This window comes from Molossus molossus, unplaced genomic scaffold (assembly GCF_014108415.1).
Source record: "Molossus molossus isolate mMolMol1 unplaced genomic scaffold, mMolMol1.p scaffold_m16_p_1, whole genome shotgun sequence".
Lineage (NCBI taxonomy): Eukaryota > Metazoa > Chordata > Mammalia > Chiroptera > Molossidae > Molossus > Molossus molossus.
This window is the reverse complement of record NW_023425344.1, coordinates 112,212,618-112,233,396: the sequence shown is the minus strand read 5'-3', so window position 1 is coordinate 112,233,396 and position 20,779 is coordinate 112,212,618. Positions and strand designations below refer to the sequence as shown.

The 20,779-nt window shown below is 36.1% G+C and overlaps 1 pseudogene; it reads left to right on the top strand.

Moving 5' to 3' along the window:
- The first annotated feature begins 19,650 nt into the window (after positions 1-19,650).
- LOC118620996 lies at positions 19,651-19,825 on the top strand (annotated as a pseudogene).
- The last annotated feature ends 954 nt before the right edge of the window (positions 19,826-20,779 follow it).

Here is a 20,779-nt window from a genome sequence, read left to right as displayed (position 1 = left end):
TCAAAAAAGAACTAACACCCATTCTCCTCAAACTATTTCAAAAAATTCAAGAAGAAGGAAGACTTCCAAACACGTTCTATGAGGCCAGCATAATTCGAATTCCAAAACCAGAAAAAGACACTACAAAGAAAGAAAACTACAGGCCAATATCCCTGATGAACATAGACGCTAAAATCCTGAACAAAATATTAGCAAATCGGATCCAGCAATACATCAAAAAAATTATTCACCATGACCAAGTAGGATTCATTCCAGGGATGCAAGGCTGGTACAATATTCACAAGTCAATGAATGTGATACACCACATAAACAAAATGAAGAATAAAAACCACATGATCATATCAATAGATGCTGAAAAAGCATTAGACAAAATCCAGCATCCATTTCTAATAAAAACGCTCAGCAGTGTGGGAATAGAGGGATCATATCTCGACATAATAAAGGCCATATATGAAAGACCTACAGCCAACATCATACTCAATGAACAGAAACTAAAAACATTTCCATTAAGAACAGGAACAAGACAGGGATGTCCATTTTCGCCACTCTTATTTAACATTGTACTGGAAGTCTTAGCCACAGCAATCAGACATGAAGAAAAAATAAAAGGGATCCAAATTGGAAAGGAGGAAGTGAAACTGTCATTATTTGCAGATGACATGATATTATACATAGAAAACCCTAAAGACTCCATTCAAAATCTACTAGACTTAAGAAACGAATTTGGCAAAGTAGCAGGATACAAAATTAACATCAAGAAATCGACGGCATTCTTGTACACCAATGATGAACTCACAGAAAGAGAAACTGAAAAAACAATCCCATTTACCATCGTGCCAAAAAATTACGATACCTAGGAATAAACTTAACCAAAGAAGTAAAGGACCTATTTGCAGAAAACTACAGGTCATTGAAAAAAGAAATAGAGGAAGATATAAAAAAGTGGAAGCACATACCCTGTTCATGGATTGGAAGAATTAACATAATTAAAATGTCCATACTACCCAAAGCAATCTATAGGTTCAATGCAATCCCCATCAAAATACCAACGACATATTTCATAGAACTAGAACAAATACTTCAAAAGTTCATATGGAACCAAAAAAGACCCCGAATAGCCACAGCAATCTTGAAAAAGAAGAACAAAGTAGGTGGGATCACAATACCTGATATCAGGTTATACTACAAAGCGACTGTAACCAAAACAGCCTGGTACTGGCACAAGAACAGGCCTATATACCAGTGGAACATAACTGAAAACCCAGAAATGGACCCAAAGCAATACGCTCAATTAATATTTGACAAAGGTGGCAAGAGCATACAGTGGAGTAAAGACATCCTCTCTAATAAATGGTATTGGGAAAATTGGACAGCTACATGCAAAAAAATGAAACTAGACCATCCACTTACACCATACACAAAAATAAACTCAAAATGGATAAAAGACTTAAATGTGACCTGTGAATCCATAAAAATTCTAGAAGAAAATGTAAGCAACAAAATTTCGGACATCATACGGAGCAGAATTTTCACTGATACATCACCTAAGGCAACAGAAACAAAGGAAAAAATGAACACATGGGACTACATCAAACTAAAAAGCTTCTGCACAGCAAAAGAAACAATCATCAAAATGGAAAGGCAACCCACTGTATGGGAGAACATCATTGCCAATGATGTATCAGATAAGGGGTTAATTTCCAATATATATAGAGTGCTCATACAACTCAACAAAAGGAAGACAGAGAACCCAATTAAAAAATGGGCAGAGGACCTGAATAGATACCTCTACAAACAGGACATACAAATGGCCAAGAGACATATGAAGAAATGCTGAACATCACTAATCATCAGAGAGATGCAAATTAAAACAACAATGAGGTATCACCTCACACCTGTCAGAATGGCCGCCATCAACAAATCATCAAACAACAAGTGTTGGCGAGGGTGTGGAGAAAAGGGGACTCTAATACACTGCTTTGGAATGCAGACTGGTGCAGCCGCTGTGGAAAACAATATGGTGTTACCTCAAAAAATTAAAAATTGAACTTCCATTTGACCCAGTGATCCCACTTCTAGGAATATACCCTAAGAAGCCTGAAACACCAATCAGGAAGAATATATGTACCCCCATGTTCATAGCAGCACTATTTACAATAGCTAAGATCTGGAAACAGCCCAATTGTCCATCAGTAGACGAATGGATAAAAAAGCAGTGGTACATATACACAATGGAGTACTATGCAGCGGTAAGAAAGAAAGATCTCTTATCCTTTGAGACAACATGGAGGGACCTCGAAAGTATTATCCTAAGTGAAAGAAGCCAAGCAGAAAAAGACAAGTACCACATGATCTCATTTATATACGGAATATAATGAACATAACAGTCTGAGGAATACAGTAGACCCAGAAACATGGAAGTAGGGCACAGACTGACATCCCTCGGAAGAGAGGGTGGCGGGGGGGAAGAGATAAACCACAGAACTTATATGCATGTATGCATGACCAATGGACTTGCACAACTAAGCCGGGGACGGGGTTGGGTGGGGGTGGGGAGGGGGGTGCCAATGGGGTAAAAAAAGGTAAAATATCTGTAACAAAAATTTAATAAAAAATTAAAGGAAAAATAAATAAATAAAAACCATAAAAAAAATTAAAATTCTTGGAACCAGAGAGTGGATTTCAGAGTGAAAGGGATGTGCCTCTTTGTAACAGGATTGGTTATTTTCAAAATTTTGGATGATATTAACTACCTCTTTGCCCCCCTACGGCACAGAGTACAATGCAAATACAACCTGCCACAATAAGATCCAGTAGGACAAGTATCCGACTAAATAAGCAACTGAAACATGTAATTCCCATTGTAATGTGGATGTGGTTAAAGCTACAAATATGGGAGAATTTACTGAGCAATCTAATTTTCTTATTCACTTTTAAAACTGAATTTCAAATTGGCCCACTTTAGCAGTATGTGAAACCCTCTACCTTTGCCATATCTTTGCCATATCTATAGCTAATGACTCCATTGTGTAGGTGTCAATTTTTATCAGTCAGTGATCCAACTTCTCAGGTTTAACTCAGATTTGTTTTCCTCAAACTACCAAAAGCATAAAAGAATGGCATTTGAAGTATTCAAAATATATATCTACCTATATATCTACATATAGATATATCTTGATAGAAATGTCAATCTCTCTATCTATTCGAGCAGCTCATAGTCATCTAATTTCTTATTACATTGTATGATGAATAATACTGATTCACAAATATTCATATAGTCTCTGGATTCTCTTACTATTAAACAGAATTCAAGACTTATGAAAAATTTCCCCGAACAGATTTCCTCAATCCTGTAGTCGTTAAGCTACTAAACCTCATGCTTCCTGTTTTGTTTTTGCTTGAGGTGATGCCCCTCTCTATAAAAACTCTTTCAAATGTTACGCATTGCTCCCTTTAGGTGTATATAGTATTACATATTAAATTTGTGTTTATGTGAAATTAATTTTTCAAAACTGCCCTGGTTCTATTTCATTAAGTCATTAACCTATTGAAGTCAGTGCCAACCCCTTTTCACAAGTTGCCTTATTTTCCTGAAAACACACAAACGCCCTCATTCAATGTAAATGTTGCACAGGAGTTCAGTAGGGGAGAGGGTGTGATTTCAGTTGAAAGGCTCCCATTAAATGTCCAAGAACTACAATGGTTACAATATTGCTATTAGATTCAGGCCAGGAAGTAATCACCCACGGGTTCCAGTTCCAATGAAGTCTTAAAGCAATTTTACTAGGGAAAGATTACTGATAGCAGATGGCTAACCTGGCCCATTAAATTAAATTAATTAATTAATTAGTTAATGAATTTATATATATAAAGAGAGAAACCTTGTTGTGAGGGAGAAACTTTGATTGGTTTCCTCCAATATGCACCCCAGCTTGGAATCAAACCCACAACCTGGGTATGTGCCCTGACTGGGAATCAAGCCTGCCACCTTTTGGTACATAAGGTGACGTTCCAGCCAACTGAGCCACATTTGTCTGGGCAACCTGGCCCACTGTAGATGGCACAGTTTTAAAACTGTAAAGTATCATAAGTGTCAACTACTATAGCACTTCTAAAAGTATAGGATGTGTACTGCCTGTAGTTTTAGGTGGTACAGAATCAAATATCTTGATGTTGGCATTGATATTTCTCCACTGCTGTATAATCATCCCAAGTGACACAAAGACTAAGAAGGGGAAAGAGGTTAAAAAAAAAAAACTTGAGAGAGAGTAGAAAGAAAAGGTAAACGAAAGGAAGAAAGAGAGGGCAAGAAATACCTCCAGAGCTAAGAGAGAGCAAGAGAGAACATGCCAGGGGAGAGGGCTGGTGGAGAAGGCAGCCAAGGGGGAGACAGGCTCCAGTGATTCGTACTGACTTCTCAGTACTTTCACGATACTCCAGGGACTCTGGCTGTAGAACCCAGCACCCCAAAAAGGAGCCACACCACATTGAGAGGAGAAGAGAAGTGTGCTTGGGAGAGCATGTGGAATAGGAAATGGGGAGGCAGGCGTACAGAACAGAAAATCAGCAATACAACTTTCAGAGACAGATGAACAGAAAATGGAATTAAGAGTGGGGGATTTGGCATTTCCGGTAAACAGAGGCCTGGTGGGGGTCAGCAGGCTGACGGACTGCCAATGACATGAGATAGGGCGGCCAGCGGTATGGTGAGCAGAACCCTGGACTGGAAGTTCGAACATGGAAATGGTCTTCACCATGTGCAAAGAAACCACTCTGAAATCTGGGGCAGCCTGAGTCTCCTGTTATAATGAGTGATTATAATAATTAGAGATTACAGTGACTTGCTTACGTTATGATTCTGGTTTTCCACTTATGACTGGAACACGGGTTTCCTTTGAAGTAAATTTTTTAAAGGAAAAAAAATATAGATGAGAATTGATATTGGAAAAAAAGGTTAAATGCAGTATATTACAATGTAGTGAATAACCACATGAATCCTGAGACGGGCTTGTCTGGATTTAAATTCAGGTTCTGCCACCAACTGGCTGTGTAACCTTGGTTCTGCCTCTGCATAGAGATCGTGATGGTACCTGCATCACAGTTTTGATGTACAGATTAAATGAGCTAATATAGCTAAAGTTTTTGAAATGAGTCTGGCATACTTGTGTGTGTTGTTTTCCTCATAGACAATATACTTGGAGTCAAAGTGCCAATGTTAAACCCTAGCTCTGCCATTAACTAGCTATTAATGATCTTGACCAAGTCACTTAATCTCTCTGGGCCATAGTTTCTGCATTTTTAACATGGAGCAGATGCCACATACTTCACAAAAGATGTACATATCAAGGTAAATGAGAATGTGTATCAAAGCATCTGAGGCACACCCTGGCAGGTTTGACTCAGCTGTTAGAGCGTCAGCCTGTGGTCCAGAGAGACCCAGGTTTGGTTCCTGCTAAGGGCACATACCTCTGTTGCAGTTTGTCCCCACCCCTGGTTGGTTGTGCGGGTGGCAACCACTTGATGTGTCCCTTTCACGTTGATGTTTCTCTATATATATCTCTCCCTCCCACTCTATCTGAGTAAAAAATGGAAAAATTTCCTCAGGTGAGGATAAAAAAAAAAAAAGCATCTGAGGCACAATCAATGCGTAGTACACACAAGTCCTCCATAAAAGTTCAATCAGTGCTTTCTCATTCAGTCAAAGACAAAGAAAGAAGAAACGATGGCCATTGATCTCTCATTAGTGTTTCTCTCTCTCTTTCTCCCTTCTTCTCTCTCTAAAATCAATAAAAACATACTTTTTTAAAAAGCACTATGTAATATGAATTTGACCATGCCCTGTTAGCAAAAAAAGTTGGAAAAGCTCCAAAAATAGACACCTTATCCAAGATCTCAGATTTTTTTTTCCTATCATGTAAAACATAGTCATTATTATTGTTCCTGGTTTTCAGAGAAAAAGAAAAAGTGAATGGATGGCCAGCCAGTAAGAGAGAAACACAGCCATGGAGTCTCTCCTCCTAGCTTTACACACCTATAATGTGGATAACGTACAATTCTCAGCAACCTCCCATGCACTGAAACGATCCCACAATAACCAGTAGGTCACAGAATTTTTCTCTAAACATTCACTTTTTTGTTTTTTTGTTGTTTTTTTTACTGATTACATCAATTAATAAGTTTCATTTCATTAGTTGATTTATTTTAATGGGTGACGTTTTGGTTCACACACACACGGTAGGAAGCCACAGAAGAGTGAAAACAAATTTTTCTTTACAATCTCTCCTAATAATTTACTGTTTTAAAGGGTAATTGGAATATGAGCCTCTGCCTCCTGGGACTGGGTGTTTCCTAAATAAGAACAGTAATTGTGCCCTTGTTAGGAGCTTCTTAAAATCTTTCAATAAAATACAATTTGAAATAAAAAATGCTGATTAGACACTGCACTAGAAAGAAATAATAGAAAGGATCAAGTGATAAATGAAATGCAGGTTGCTTTATCAAACCAAATGGTGATAAATGGAAGACCCGTGCCGGTGGTGCTTACACTGGGACTTCTGAGAACTGGTCAGACGATTTACAATTGTGCTTTCCCGTTTTGCAGACCAGTCACTTATACTAACGGTAACACTCAAGTGATAAATTAGAAAGAAGCAGGTTGTCTAATCAGCAGATAAGCAGTGCTGCGATTCAAACCAAAAGAAGACACATTCTGTTTCTTTTCCATGTTAATAATCAAGGCATGGAAGACTCATTTGGTTTAAAAGGAAATTTGCCAAATATGCAACTACTCAAATAACTAAATTGTTGATATTTCCTTTCCTTTTTTTAAAAAGTAAGTTTACTTTTTAACTTTTGTCCTCTTCAAACAATGTATCTTTTATTTAATCATCTAAAAAGAGAATTGCAGAAAGTTAGTAGAAAAAAAGGTCATTTCTTGTACCTTAACTATTAGCTGTTTCAAAAATTTAGTATTAACTACAAACCATTCTGCTGTGACTTGTGATTTTTGCGAGGAAAGTATATCCAGCAATTCTGTACTGTCTGCTGGATTTTTATATACTTGCTGTTAAGTATATTCTTAATTAAATTTATGCATATCTTATAAGCAGTGAAAACCATTTTAAAGAAATGTGTATTTTAATGTTAAAATGTATACTTATTGATAAAAAGAATGAAGGACTACTCACTAATAAAACTACCCACCATTGGTACTGATTACATTGTACATATTGTCGCAAAATAATTTTATTAATGATTAAATATTAAAGTTTATTTAGGCAGCAAAGTTGTATTTGTTAACTATTTGGGATCCTGGAGTGATTTTTTCTGGTAAAAAATTACGTTCCTTTTATTGAAGGTTTACAAACTTTCTTTCCACCTTTTGGATTCTCGTGTGCTCTTATTTCTAGCTAGATTTCAATAATATGTACTGTGAGGATTTTTGTTTTGTTTTCTCTTTCTGTTGATATCTATATTCTGGGAGTATCATACAAAGTGATACCAAATGTCACAGGCTCCACTGTCTATATGTTTTTAATCTCTCTTTTGAAAGTGTTTTACATTTTTATTCAAAATTTTGTATTGAGACATTTATTACTTACTTGCTTTCAAAAATACCAGAAAGACAGTACAACTGCATAAGAAATCAAATCAAATAAATACAACAGAGAAGGAAAGAACATGGATAAAAGTAGGAAAATGTAAGAAAAGTAAAAAAACGAAACAGATCCACGCTTGGGTCTTTGTTATAGAAGCATTCCGCGAAGAGAGTGAGCGAACCGCAACCCAGGGCGAAATCTAAACTCAGCCTAATCTTAACAGGATAACTCATCTCAATAAAATTTTAAGTGCATAATGCACTATTATTAACTAGAGATATTTTCTAGCAAATTTCTAGAACGTATTCATCCTGTCTCACTAAAACTTTATATCCATTGAGCAGCAGTTCTGTGTTTCCCCTCCTTCAACTCCTGGCAACCACCCTCCTACTCTGTTCCTATGTGTTTGCTTATTTTATAATCTCACATAGATGGAATTATGCAATTGGTCTTCTGTGGCTGGATTATTTCCTAGTGTCCTCCAGGTTCGTCCATGTTGTCCTATATTGCAGGATTTTTTTCCCTTTTAAGACTGAATTACATTTCACTATATGGACATTTAAGGTGTTCCCCTATCTTGGCCAGTGGGACTAAAGTTGCAATAAATCTGAGAGTGCACGTATCTCGTCAAGATGCTGATTTTTATTTCTTTGGATATATACCCAGAAGCTGACTTGCTGATAGATATGGTAGTTCTATTTTTTTTTTTTCTTTTTTTTTTTTAATCCTCACCCGAGGACATTTTTCCATTTTTTGTTCAGGTAGAGTGGGAGGGAAAGAGAGGAACAGAGAGAGAGAGAGAAACATCGATGTGAAAGGGACACATCGAGTGGCTGCCACCCGCACGACCAACCAGGGCCGGGGACAAACTGCAACCGAGGTACATGCCCTTAGCGGGAACCGAACCCGGGTCTCTCCGGACCGCAGGTGGACGCTCTAACCGCTGAACCAAACCGGCCAGGGCGGTAGTTCTATTTTTAATATTTTTAAATCTTTTTTTGTTTGTAAATGCTTACCTGATGATACTTTTTTCCATTTTATCTTCATATAGAGTGGCAGAGAGAGAGAGGAGGGGGAGGGAGAGAGAAACATTGATACGAGAGAGACATATCAGTTGGTTGCCTCCTGCATAATCCCCGACCAGGGCCAGGGACAGATCTGCAACTGAAGTATGTGCCCTTGACCAGCATCGAACACAAGACTCCATAGGCTGATGCTCTAACCACTGAGAAATTGGCCAGGGCCTATTTTTAATTTCTGAGGAACCCCCACAGTGCTTTCCATAGCGACTGCCCCACTTCACATCAAGGATTCCTATTTCTGTACAACCTTGCCAATACTTACTGTCTTATGTTTTAAAAGTAGCCATGCTCACAGCTATAAGGCGATACCTCACTGTTTTCATTTGCATCTCTTTGATTATATATTAGTGATGGAAGCACGTCTTAATCTGCTTGTATGTCTTTTTTTTTTTTTTTGAGAAATGTCTATTTAACTTTTTTGCCCAATAGGAGACTACTATGAAGCATTATATATGAACAAATTAGGTAACCAAGAAGAAATACATAAATTCCTAGAAACATACAACCTACTCAGACTGAATCATGAAGAAATAAAACATGTAAACAGTTCAATTACTAGGAAGTGAAATGCATCAGTAAAAACAAACAAACAAACAAAAAACCTCCCAATAAATTATCCAGGATCCAATGGATTCACTGGTGAATTCTCCTAAACATTTAAAGAAGAATCAACACAAATCCTTCTGAGTTCTTCCAAAAAATAGAACAGGAGGAAACACTTCCACAATCATTTTATGAGACAGCATTACCCTGACAGCAAAGCAAGACAAGGACACTATAAGAAACTATAGGCCAATATTCCTGATAAACATAGATATAAAAATCCTAAACACAATACTAGCAAATTGAATTCAATAGCACATTATTACAAGGATCATATACCATGACCAAGTGGGATTTATTCTCAGGACACAAGGATGTTTTAACCTATGAAAGTCAATTAATGTGATACACTAACAGAATGAAAAATAAAATTCATATAATCATTTTAATAGATGCAGAAAAAGCATTTGACAAAATTAAACACACTTTAATGATAAATGCTCTCAACAAACTAGGAATAGAAGGAATGTAGCTCCAACATAATAAAGGTCACATATAAAAAGACCACAGTTAAAATCACACTGAATTCTGAAAAACTGAAAGCTTTTTAAAAAAATGTTTCTTAATTGATTTTCAGAGAGAAGAAGGGAGAGGGAGAGAGAGATAGAAACATTGCTGAGAGAGAATATCAACTGGCTGCCTCCTGCATGGCCCTCACTGGGAATTTGGCCCACTATCTGGGCATGTGCCCTCACCAGGAATTGAACTGGTGACCTCCTGGTACATGAGTCGAAGCTCAACCAGGGAGCCACACCAGCCGGGCAAAAAACTGAAAGCTTTTAACCTAAGGTCAGGAATACGACAAGGATGCCCACTCTTAGCAATCCATTCAATACATTGCTAGAAGTTCTAGCAAGAACAATTAGGAAAGAAAAATAAATAAAAGGCATACAAGTCATAAAGGCAGAAGTAAAATCTCTATTCTCAGATAAATGATTTTATTTATTTATTTTTATTTATTTATTTTTTTTATCCTCACCCGAGGATATTTTTCCATTTTTTTGTACAGATAGAGTGGGAGGGAGAGAGAAGAAGGGAGAGAGAGAGAGAAACATCTACGTGAAGGGACACATCGAGTGGCTGCCACCCACACCACCAACCAGGGCCGGGGACAAACTGCAACCGAGGTACGTGCCCTTAGCAGGAACCGAACCCGGGTCTCTCCGGACCGCAGGCCGACGCTCTAACCGCTGAGCCAAACTGGCCAGGGCTGATAAATGATTTTATACGTAGAAAGATTCCACAAAAAATTCTTAGAATTAATAAATGAATTCAGTAAAGTTGCAGGATACAAAATCAATATATAAAAATCAGTTGTGTTTCTATATACTAACAAGTAACTACGTGGAAAAGAAATTAAGAAAACAATGGCCTATAAAGGAATAATACACTTAGGAGTTAACCAACGACATGTAAACTTGTGCACTGAAAACAACAAAACAGTGATAGAAATTGAAGAAAACACAAACAAATAGAAAGATATTCCTTGTTCATTGATTGGAAGGATTAATATTGCTAAAATGCCCATAGTGCCCAAGTGATATACATATTCAACACAATCCCTATCAAAATTCCAATAACATTTTTCACAAAAATAAAAAAAATTGTATGAAACCAAAAATCACCCCAAATACAAATCTCGAGAAATAACAAAGCTGGAAATATCACATTTTCTGTTTTCAAAATGTTGCAAAGCTATGGGAATTAAAATAGTATAGTACTAGCATAAAAATAGACACAAAGACCAATGACACAGAATGAAAAGCCCAGAATTAAACCCCCCCACACACAGTCCACTGATCTGTGACAAAGATGCCAAAAATACACAATGGAGAAAGAAACTGGTGCTGGGAAAACTGGATAGCCACACGCAAAAGAAAGAATTTGGACCCTTACCTTAACCCCTACATAAAAGTCAGCTAAAATAGATTAAATACTTAAACATAAGATCTTAAAATGTAAAAATCCTAGAAGAAAACATGGAAAATCTTATGACATTGGTCTTAGCAATGATTTCTTAGATATGACAGCGAAAAGACAAGCAAGAAAAGAATATACAGACAAATGGGACTGCATCACACTAACGAACTTCTGTATAGCAAAGGGAACCATCAACAGAGTGAAAGGCAACCCATAAATGGGAGAAAATATCTGCAAACTATATATCTGATAGACAGCTAACATCCAAAATATATACATAAAGATTCTACAACTCAATAGCAAAACAAACAAACAAAATTTTACTTTTGACCTCTCTTTCTCTATTTCAAATGATTTGGGCAGTTTCTTTTCAATTATACTGTGAACCAGGATACTTCTGTGAAACACTGTTTCCTTATCAGAAGGAATTTCAGAAAGATAATAAAAGCTTCCACCTGCACCAGAAGCGCAGAGCCTGTACACATTATCAGTGTCTGGTATGTATAAAGTGCTAGCATTTTAAGTGTTTATTTTTTAATGTACAAAAAAGAAAGTAAAAAATTAAAATAGAAAAAAAAACCACCAGAGATTTGGAATACACACATATATACGTATTGCTTTGAATGCATTTGTCCCATCTATTTTCTTCCTGGTATGACTTAGTTTCTATTTGTCTTCCAGTTTTCAACTTAGAAACCACTTAAATGAATCAGATATCCCACCAGTTCACCCAAACAGTACTCCATCAAAGCCCTGTTGTGCACTTAGCACATCCTTGTAGTGGTCTATTTTTCCAGTCGAATATCACTGCTGTGGTTTGAGTGTGTGACTCCAAACTGGATATGCTGAAATCCTAATTCCCCTGGTGACAGCCATTAGGACATGAAGCCTTTGGAAGGCTATTAGGTCACAAGGTTGAAGCCCTCAGGAATGGGAGTACCGTCCTTATAAAAGATATCCCAGAGAACTTTCCTGATGCTTTTTATCATGTGAGGACACAGTGAGAAGCTGCTGCCTCTGAACCAAGAGGTGGGCCCTCACCAGCCCTCACACCAAATCTGCTTGCACAGAGATCGTGCGCTCCCCGCCCCCAGACCTACGCGAAATACATTTCTGTTGTGTATAAGCCACCCAGCCGGTGCTGTTTTGTTATGGCCACCAGAACGGACTAAGACAATCGCCTTGAAAGCACTGATGGAACTGCAGTCACTCTCTATCTCCACGATTAGCCCAGTATTTGCTGCAGAGGAAGTGTTTACGTGGTAATGCTTTGTGACTAACTGAAATGGCAGTAATATTGTTGAGACTGAAATCACACTACAGTATGAAAGATAGAGGTCTCTACTGGATATCAGCCTTGAACACTACTGATTTACAAGGCCATCGATGATACACTCTTATAATTTACAAAGTGACCCCCCAATAATTCTAGAACCCCCCTGATACCATGATACATAGTTGTTACTGGTATTTTAGATGGTAGAAAATTCCAATGAACTTTTTCCTGTAACATTTAAACATCTATTCTATAAAAAGACAAAAGTAGAATAATACATTCTATTTTCACATTTGTTTATTTGCATCTGTGAACTGCTTTGTGACAGGAATTAGAAAGTTTGAACCAAGGTGATGATTTTTTGCCTGTTTTCTCACTTAAAGTTAATCTTTAACATGTGCAGAGTCCAGATCAGTGTGTGTGTGTGTGTGTGTGTGTGTGTGTGTGTGTGGCTGGGGGGGGTATGCCTGGTGATGACTACATCTGAAAAATATTGACTTTTTTTTGCCTGCTTCTGCAAACAAGAGAACTTAAAAAATAGTAGCTTGGACCAATGTTACTGTAAATGGGTATCTCATTTGGTTTTTAGATTTTTTAAATTTGGGACAAGAAAAAACGGCTCTAAATTGGACCCATTCTTCCTGTGACATGGACAGTCTATAGATGATAGCTGAACTTTTCCCTTGTGAACACCCCTTCTATAAAAAACCTTTATAATCACTTGAATTGGCAGTTGTCAATGTTCTTGACAGGCAATGTGTACTTTTCATAAATTTATATTTTCTAATTTATTTTAACAAATATTTACTGAATGCACCCTATATTAAACACAGTTCCAGCCATCAAAGGGACTCACTGTTATGATTGTTACTGTGTTATTATACTAAATTGTTACTAAGATTTTAAACATGTTAACAGTGTGATCAGAAAGTTTTGAGTTAAGTATAAAGAAAACAAAGTTCTAAGTTCTAAATTGGAAAGGCTCAAATTCTGAATTTTAAATTGGTAAAGATATAGTTTTTCTCAAGTCCAGTAGTAAAAAGAAATGGCTAAATTTAGGATTCTTTTAAAGATTCTATTCAAAAATAGATAAATCTGGAGCGTAAGTCTTGTTTGGAGATTAACAAAGATCTAAAACTAGACACTGGTTCTTCTTTCATCTTTATCTAATTAATAAAACTAAGAGCATTTCTTTATTTCATGTTCAGGTTTATTTTTCATGTATTATCTTAATAATGGCTCTTAGTAATGAATATCAAATTAATTGAGATAATCCCTTTCTTTGCTTAGCTTTTGCTTTTTGGAAACTGGGCTGGTCTCCTGGCTACACAAAGAAAAATGATGGGAGCTGAAATACAGGCCACCAAATACGACAATAGACCCTTTTCCAAGTGCAAGAAGCAGGCTCTATTTAGCATTTTGTGTTTGGAAGCACACTCATTACTTTAGCTGGATTAAAAATGTACAGGAACCAAAAATATAATCAAGCAAAGCCTTGGGCAAGGCATGTATAAAAATGGTGGCTCTAAATTGAAGATGACTTGTGATACCTGATCTGGCTGATCTCTCTTTCTCTCCAAACAAAGTATTAAAGAAAAGGCAGACTTCATACAGTGAACTATTTAACGTTCTACAGCATATCCACAGCTCCAGCAACATTAAGCTTTTGGGATCCTCAGCATCTGAATAGTGCAGCGTGTTAGTATACCAGGTTTCCTTATTAAGTAGCAACACCTACATTTCAGATTTTGCTTTATATCTTGCATCTTTGCTGTAAATTGTCCCCAGATTAATGTCATTAATCATATTTTATAGATAAAGAAATAAGATGCATAGTAAGAAGCATATATTTTAAAGATTTTAAACATTTAGGAGATAATAATGATTTTACTTTATCAGCTTATATTTCATATTAACTTTTTATTTTTATTTTAATTTTTAAAATATGTTTCTATTGATTTTTTTTAAGAGAGAGAAAAAGGGAGAGGGAGATAGAAATGTTGATGTGAGAGAGAAACATGGATCAGCTGCCTCCTGCATGCCCCCCATGGGGGATGGAGCCTGAAACCCAGGCCTGTGCCCTGACCAGAAATCAAACCGGGACTTGTCAGTCCATGGGACTATGCTCAATCTACTGAGCCACACAGGCTGGGCATTCATATTAACTTTATAAAAAAAAAATCTTTATTGTGCAGAGTATTACAAATGTCCCCCATTTTTCCACCCATTGTCCCCTCCACTGGTTCCTTCCCTCTCCCAGGCCTTCACCACCCTATTCTCTGTGCCCATGGATAGTGCACATATGCATGTAAATTATTCGGTTAATCTCTTCCCACCCCCCAACCCCCTTCCCTCTGAGATTCAGCCATCTGTTCCATGTTTCCATAGTGAGAGCATGTAATACTTCTCTTTCTCTAACTAGCTTATTTCACTCAGCATAATACTCTCCAGGTCCTGCAAAGTTGTCTCGAAGCGTAAGAGATCTTTCTTTTTTATAGTGGCACAATATTTCATTGTGTAAATGTACCACAGCTTTTTTATCCACTCATCTACTGATGGACACTTGGGCTGTTTCTAATCTTAGCTATTGTGAATAGCAATGCTGTGAACATAGGGGTGCACATATTCTTTCTGATTGGTGTTTTGGGATTCTTAGAATATATTCCTAAAAGATCACTGGGTCAAACAACAGTACTAACCGTTTTTTAAAAGAGTCTATCCCATAATTACAAACATTTTGTGTAAAAAACAGTAAAAATTAAAAGATGATGTCTTTGGCCCTGGCCAGTGTGGCTCAACAGTTGGATCATCGGCCTGCGGTCCAGAGAGACCCGGGTTCGGTTTCCGCTAAGGGCATGTACCTCGGTTGCAGTTTGTCCCGGCCCTGGTTGGGTTGTGCGTGTCCCTTTCATGTCAATGTTTCTCTCTCTCTCCCTCCCTCCCACTCTATCTGAACAAAATATGAAAAAATGTCCTCAGGTGAGGATAAAAAAAAAAGAAAGAAAAAAAAAGGATGATGTCTTTGTTAGTTTTTCTTTGTTAATAATGAGACTGCTAAAATAACATTATAATCACATATTGCAATCACATCTAATACTTTTATTATAAAGTTATTTTAATCCTATATACAAGTTATATATAGTTTGCTTGAAGACAGAGTCAAACAATTTGGTTGAGCAAAGTAATAGTTCCATATTAATACCTTATATTTTTTCTACAAAGCAACCATCCTTCACTCTACTTTATCTAAAGTTATATTCTACTCTTCAATTGATGAGAGAGAAAGAGAAGACTAAAATAGCTAAAATGAGAAATGAAGAAGGAGATATTATCCCAAATTTATAGAAATTAAAAAAAGAATCACTGGAGAATACTACAAACAACTCTAGGCCCCCAAAATTAGATACTTAGATAAGTGGAAAAATTCTTATAAAAACATAAAATATTAAGACTGACTCAAGAAGAAATACTCATGTAAAAACTTTATACAAAACAACTTCCATCAAAACAGAAAGGGATCCCACTATATGGGAGACCATAATTGCCAATGATGCATCAGATAAAGGGTTAATTTCCAAAATATATAGAGTACTCACACAACTCAACAAAAGGAAGACAAAGAACCCAATTAAAAAATGGGCAGAGGAGCTGAATAGATACCTCTCCAAACAGGACATACAAATGGCCAAGAGACATATGAAGAAATGCTCAATATCGCTAATCATCAGAGAGATTCAAATTGAAACAACAATGAGGTATCACCTCACACATGTCAGAATGGCCGCCATCAACAAATCATCAAACAACAAGTGTTGGCGGGGGTGTGGAGAAAAGGGGACTCTAGTACACTGCTGGTGGGAATGTAGACTGGTGCAGCCACTATGGAAAACATTATGGTGTTACCTCAAAAAGTTAAAAATTGAATTGTCATTTGACCCAGTGTCCCACTTCTAGGAATATACCCTAAGAAGCCTGAAACACCAATCAGGAAGAATATATGTACCCCTATATTCATAGCAGCACTATTTAAAATTGCTAAGATCTGGAAAAAACCCAAGTGCCCATCAGTAGATGAGTGGATAAAAAATCTCTGGTACATGTACACAATGGAATACTATGTAGCTATAAGAAAGAAAGGTCTCTTATCCTTTGAGATGGCATGGAAGGACCTGGAGAGTATTATGCTAAGCAAAACAAGCCAAGCAGAGAAAGACAAATATCACATGATCTCACTTATTTGTGGAATATAATGAACTAAACAAACTGATGAACAAAATTGACCCAGAGGCATAGAGGTAGGGTACAGACTGACAAGCCTCAGAGGCGGGGGCGGGGGGCGGGAAATAAACCACAGAACTTATATGCATATATATATGACCAATGGACATAGGCAACAAAGCTGAGCATGGGGCAGGGGAATGGGGAGAAGGGTGTCAATGGGGGGACAAAAGAAAAACATCTGTAACAAAAACAAATTTATAAAAATATTTAAAAAAACAACTTTTCTACAAAGAAAAGTTTAGATTCAAATTCTTCCAAACATTCAGAGAAGTAATACCAAGTATGCACAAACTCTTTCAAAAATAGAGAAGTAGGAAACACTTCTCAACTCATCCTAAAAGCCAATATTACCCTGATACTAAAACCAAATATATTGCAACAACAACAAAAAACAAAGACCAATATCTCTTATGACTATAGATAAAATATCCCTAATAAAAGACGAGTATTTAGAATCTAGCAACATATAGCAAGAATTATACAATATTGGAAATTGGGATTTCTCTCAAGTGTGCAAGAATGTCTTATCATTAGAAAATTTATTAATGTAAAACCTCATTAAAGCAATGAAGTTGAAAACTACATGTTGATCACAGTAAGACTCAAGAAAATAATTTGACAAAACTCAAGATCCTTTGTTATAAAAACACTGAACAAAGTAAGAGTACAAAGAAATTTCCTCAACCTGATAAATGGCATCTATAAAAAAAAACCCACAGCTAACATCACACTTAATGTTAAAAAAACTCAATTATTTTTTCCTAAGATCAAGAATAATGCAAGGATGTCCACTCTTGCAACTTTTATTTAATATTCTACTGAAGGATCTATCTAGGGCAATTAGGTAATATAATGAAATAAAAGGCATTTAGTTGAAAAGGAGTAAAACTATCTCTATTGCAATTGATATAATATTATATATTAAAAAAATCCTAAGGAATACATTAAAATATTATTAAAAATAATAAATTAGTTCACCAAAGATGCAAAATTCATATCAACATAAATTATACAAAAATCAGTTACATTTCTCTATTAGCAATAATCCAAAAACAAAATTAAAAAAATAATTACATTCATAATTACATCAAGAGAATAAATACTTAGAACAAATTTAACAAAACAAATGTAAAACATATACTCTGCAAACTATAAAACATTGTTGAAAGAAAGTAAAGAAGATCCAAATAAATAGAAAGATATCACATATTCAAACATTATATAAAACTTTATATTGTTAAAATGGCAATAATCCTCAAACTGATTTGCACATTTATTCAACATAATAATTATCAAAATACTAGCCAGCTTTTTAGCAATTGACAAGCTGGTCCTAAAATTCATGTGGAAATTCAAGGGACCAAGAAAACCAAAATGATCTTGAAAAAGAAGAGCAAAGTTGGAAGACTCATACTTCCTGATTTCAAAGTCACTAGAGAGCTACAGCATAAAGGCAGTTTAGTACTTGCATAAGGACAGATAGATTAACAGAGTAGAACTGAGAGAACAGAAATAATTAATCACATCCATAGTCAATTGATTTTCCATAAGAGTTCAAATACAATATAATGGAGAAAGAATAGTCTCTTCAATCAGTGGTTCTGGGAAAACTGTATATCAACATACAAAAAAATAAAGCTGGACCTCTTTCTCTCACTACACACACAAATTAGCTTAAGTGTTCATATATTTAAGTATAAGAATTAAAACTCCTAAAAGAAACTGCAGGGACAAATCTTTGTTACCTTGGAATAGGCAAAGCCTTTTTTTGTAAACCATTTTTAATTGATATTTCAGAGAGAGAGTAATGGAGAGAGAGATAGAAAAATCAATGTGAGAGTGAAACATGTATCAGCTGCCTCCTGCACACCCCCTACTGGGATGGAGCCCACAACCTGAGCATGTGCCCTGACTAGGAATCAATCTGGGACCTCTCAGTCCATGGGACGACACTCAATCCACTGAGCCACACCAGCATGGTGGCAGACTTCTTAAATATGACACCAAAAGCACACGTGGCAAAAGAAAAAATAGAGAAATTAGACTTCATCAAAATTAAAACCTTTTGTGCTCTAAAGGAATCCATCCAGCAAGTGAAAATACAATTCCCAGAATGGAGAAAAATATAAGCAAATTCTACATCTCATAAGATATAATAAAGGGCTTGTATCTAGAATTTAAAAAGAAATATTACATTTCAATAATAAAAAGACAACAAGTTAAGTTAAAAATAAGCAAAGCATCTGAATAGACATCTCTCCAAAGAAAATAACTGGCCAAGCACATGAAAAGATGCTCAATATCATTAGCCATTAGAGAAATGTGAATCAAAACCACAATGAGATACTACTTCACACCCACTAGGATGGCTAAAAAATAAAAATAGACAAGTACTAGCAAATGTTGACAAGAATATGGAAAAACTGAAACCTATGAACATCACTGGTGGTAAAGTAAAATGGTGCAGTCACTTTGGAAAATAGGCAGTTCTTCAAAGAGTTAAGCATATAGTTAACTATCACCCAACAATTTTCCTCCTAGCTACATACCCAACAGAATTAAAATATATGTCCTCCCAAAAATTTGTACATGAATGTTCAGGGTAGCATTATTTACATTAGCTCCAATGTAGAAACAATCAAGTGTCCATTAACCAATGAATGGATGAACAAAATATGGAATGGTTATACAATAGAATATTATTCACCATAAAAAATGAACTACTGATATATAACCTCTAAAATGGATAAAGCTTATAAACAGTATGCTAAGTAAAATAAGTTAGTCATAAAACATCACATGTTGACTGATTCCATTTATATGAAATGTCAAAATAGGTGAATCTACAGTAACCAAAAGTACATTGATGGTTGTCTAAAACAGGAATAGATCTACTTCTCGGCCTTTTGGCTAAGATCAAGTGTAGTATCTGTTTAAAACAGAGGAATGGGTGTTTGAGAAAAATGCAAAGTGATTGATGATGGGTACAGGGTTTCTTTTAGGTTGAGGAAATGGTCTAAAATTGTGCTAATGGCTGAACAACTCAGTGAATATGCTAAAAACATTTAACTGTACACCAGATTAATCGTATTATATGTGAAATCTCCCCTCCCCTCCCCTCCCCTCTCCTCTCCTCTCCTCTCCTCTCTCTCTTCATCTATCAAACTCTGTTCCTGAATTCTATAGTGGAATTTGGAAGAAACAAATGCTAACTTAAATACCTTGAAAAATCACTTCCACAACCTAGGGATTCCAGAATTCTCACAGATAAAATTCCAACGAGGACAAGCTCACAGTCTAGATTACAAAATATTTGAGGAACCAATGCACCAAGGACTAGTCAACTGCAGACATCATAAATAAAACAATGTAACTACCAGAGTATCACATATTTGAATAAAGTTTATTCTGGGAATGAAAAAGAGTCATTTAAATATAATGGTGAATTTGTTGAGCAACAAATCAAACATAGTTGAAACCATATTTGATAGATTGAGCAAATGAAAATTAGTAAGCATATAGATGATGTGACAGACTTGGGCTAACGTGTGTTTATAGAGCTCCTGCCCACAAGCTTTCTAGAACGGATATTCTTTTCCAGCATACCTGGAACATCTATTAATATTGTATGTATACTATACACAAAGCAAGTGTTGATTGAGCCGTATCAGGCACAGAGCAGATACAGAATTCTTTCTTGGTTCTGCGGCCAATAAATAGTACGTCATGTTTGAACCTGTATAATCTAGCTCTAGAAATCTTGCCCTTAATTATCAGGTCATAGAAATATAAGAAGCTGTCTTAATTTGACAAACTATGTCTGCTATTAACCTATACAAATATCATAATTAGTGGCTGAGTATAATATATACTCTCCTTTAAGTCATGTATATGACAAGAAATCTACTTTCACACTTTCTATTCAAATAATAGTTTATGCCAATTAAATCAAGATTGGTAGTTGTGTTGATCAGAAAGCCAGTTAATGTAATATATTGAAATAATCTATACTTCATATT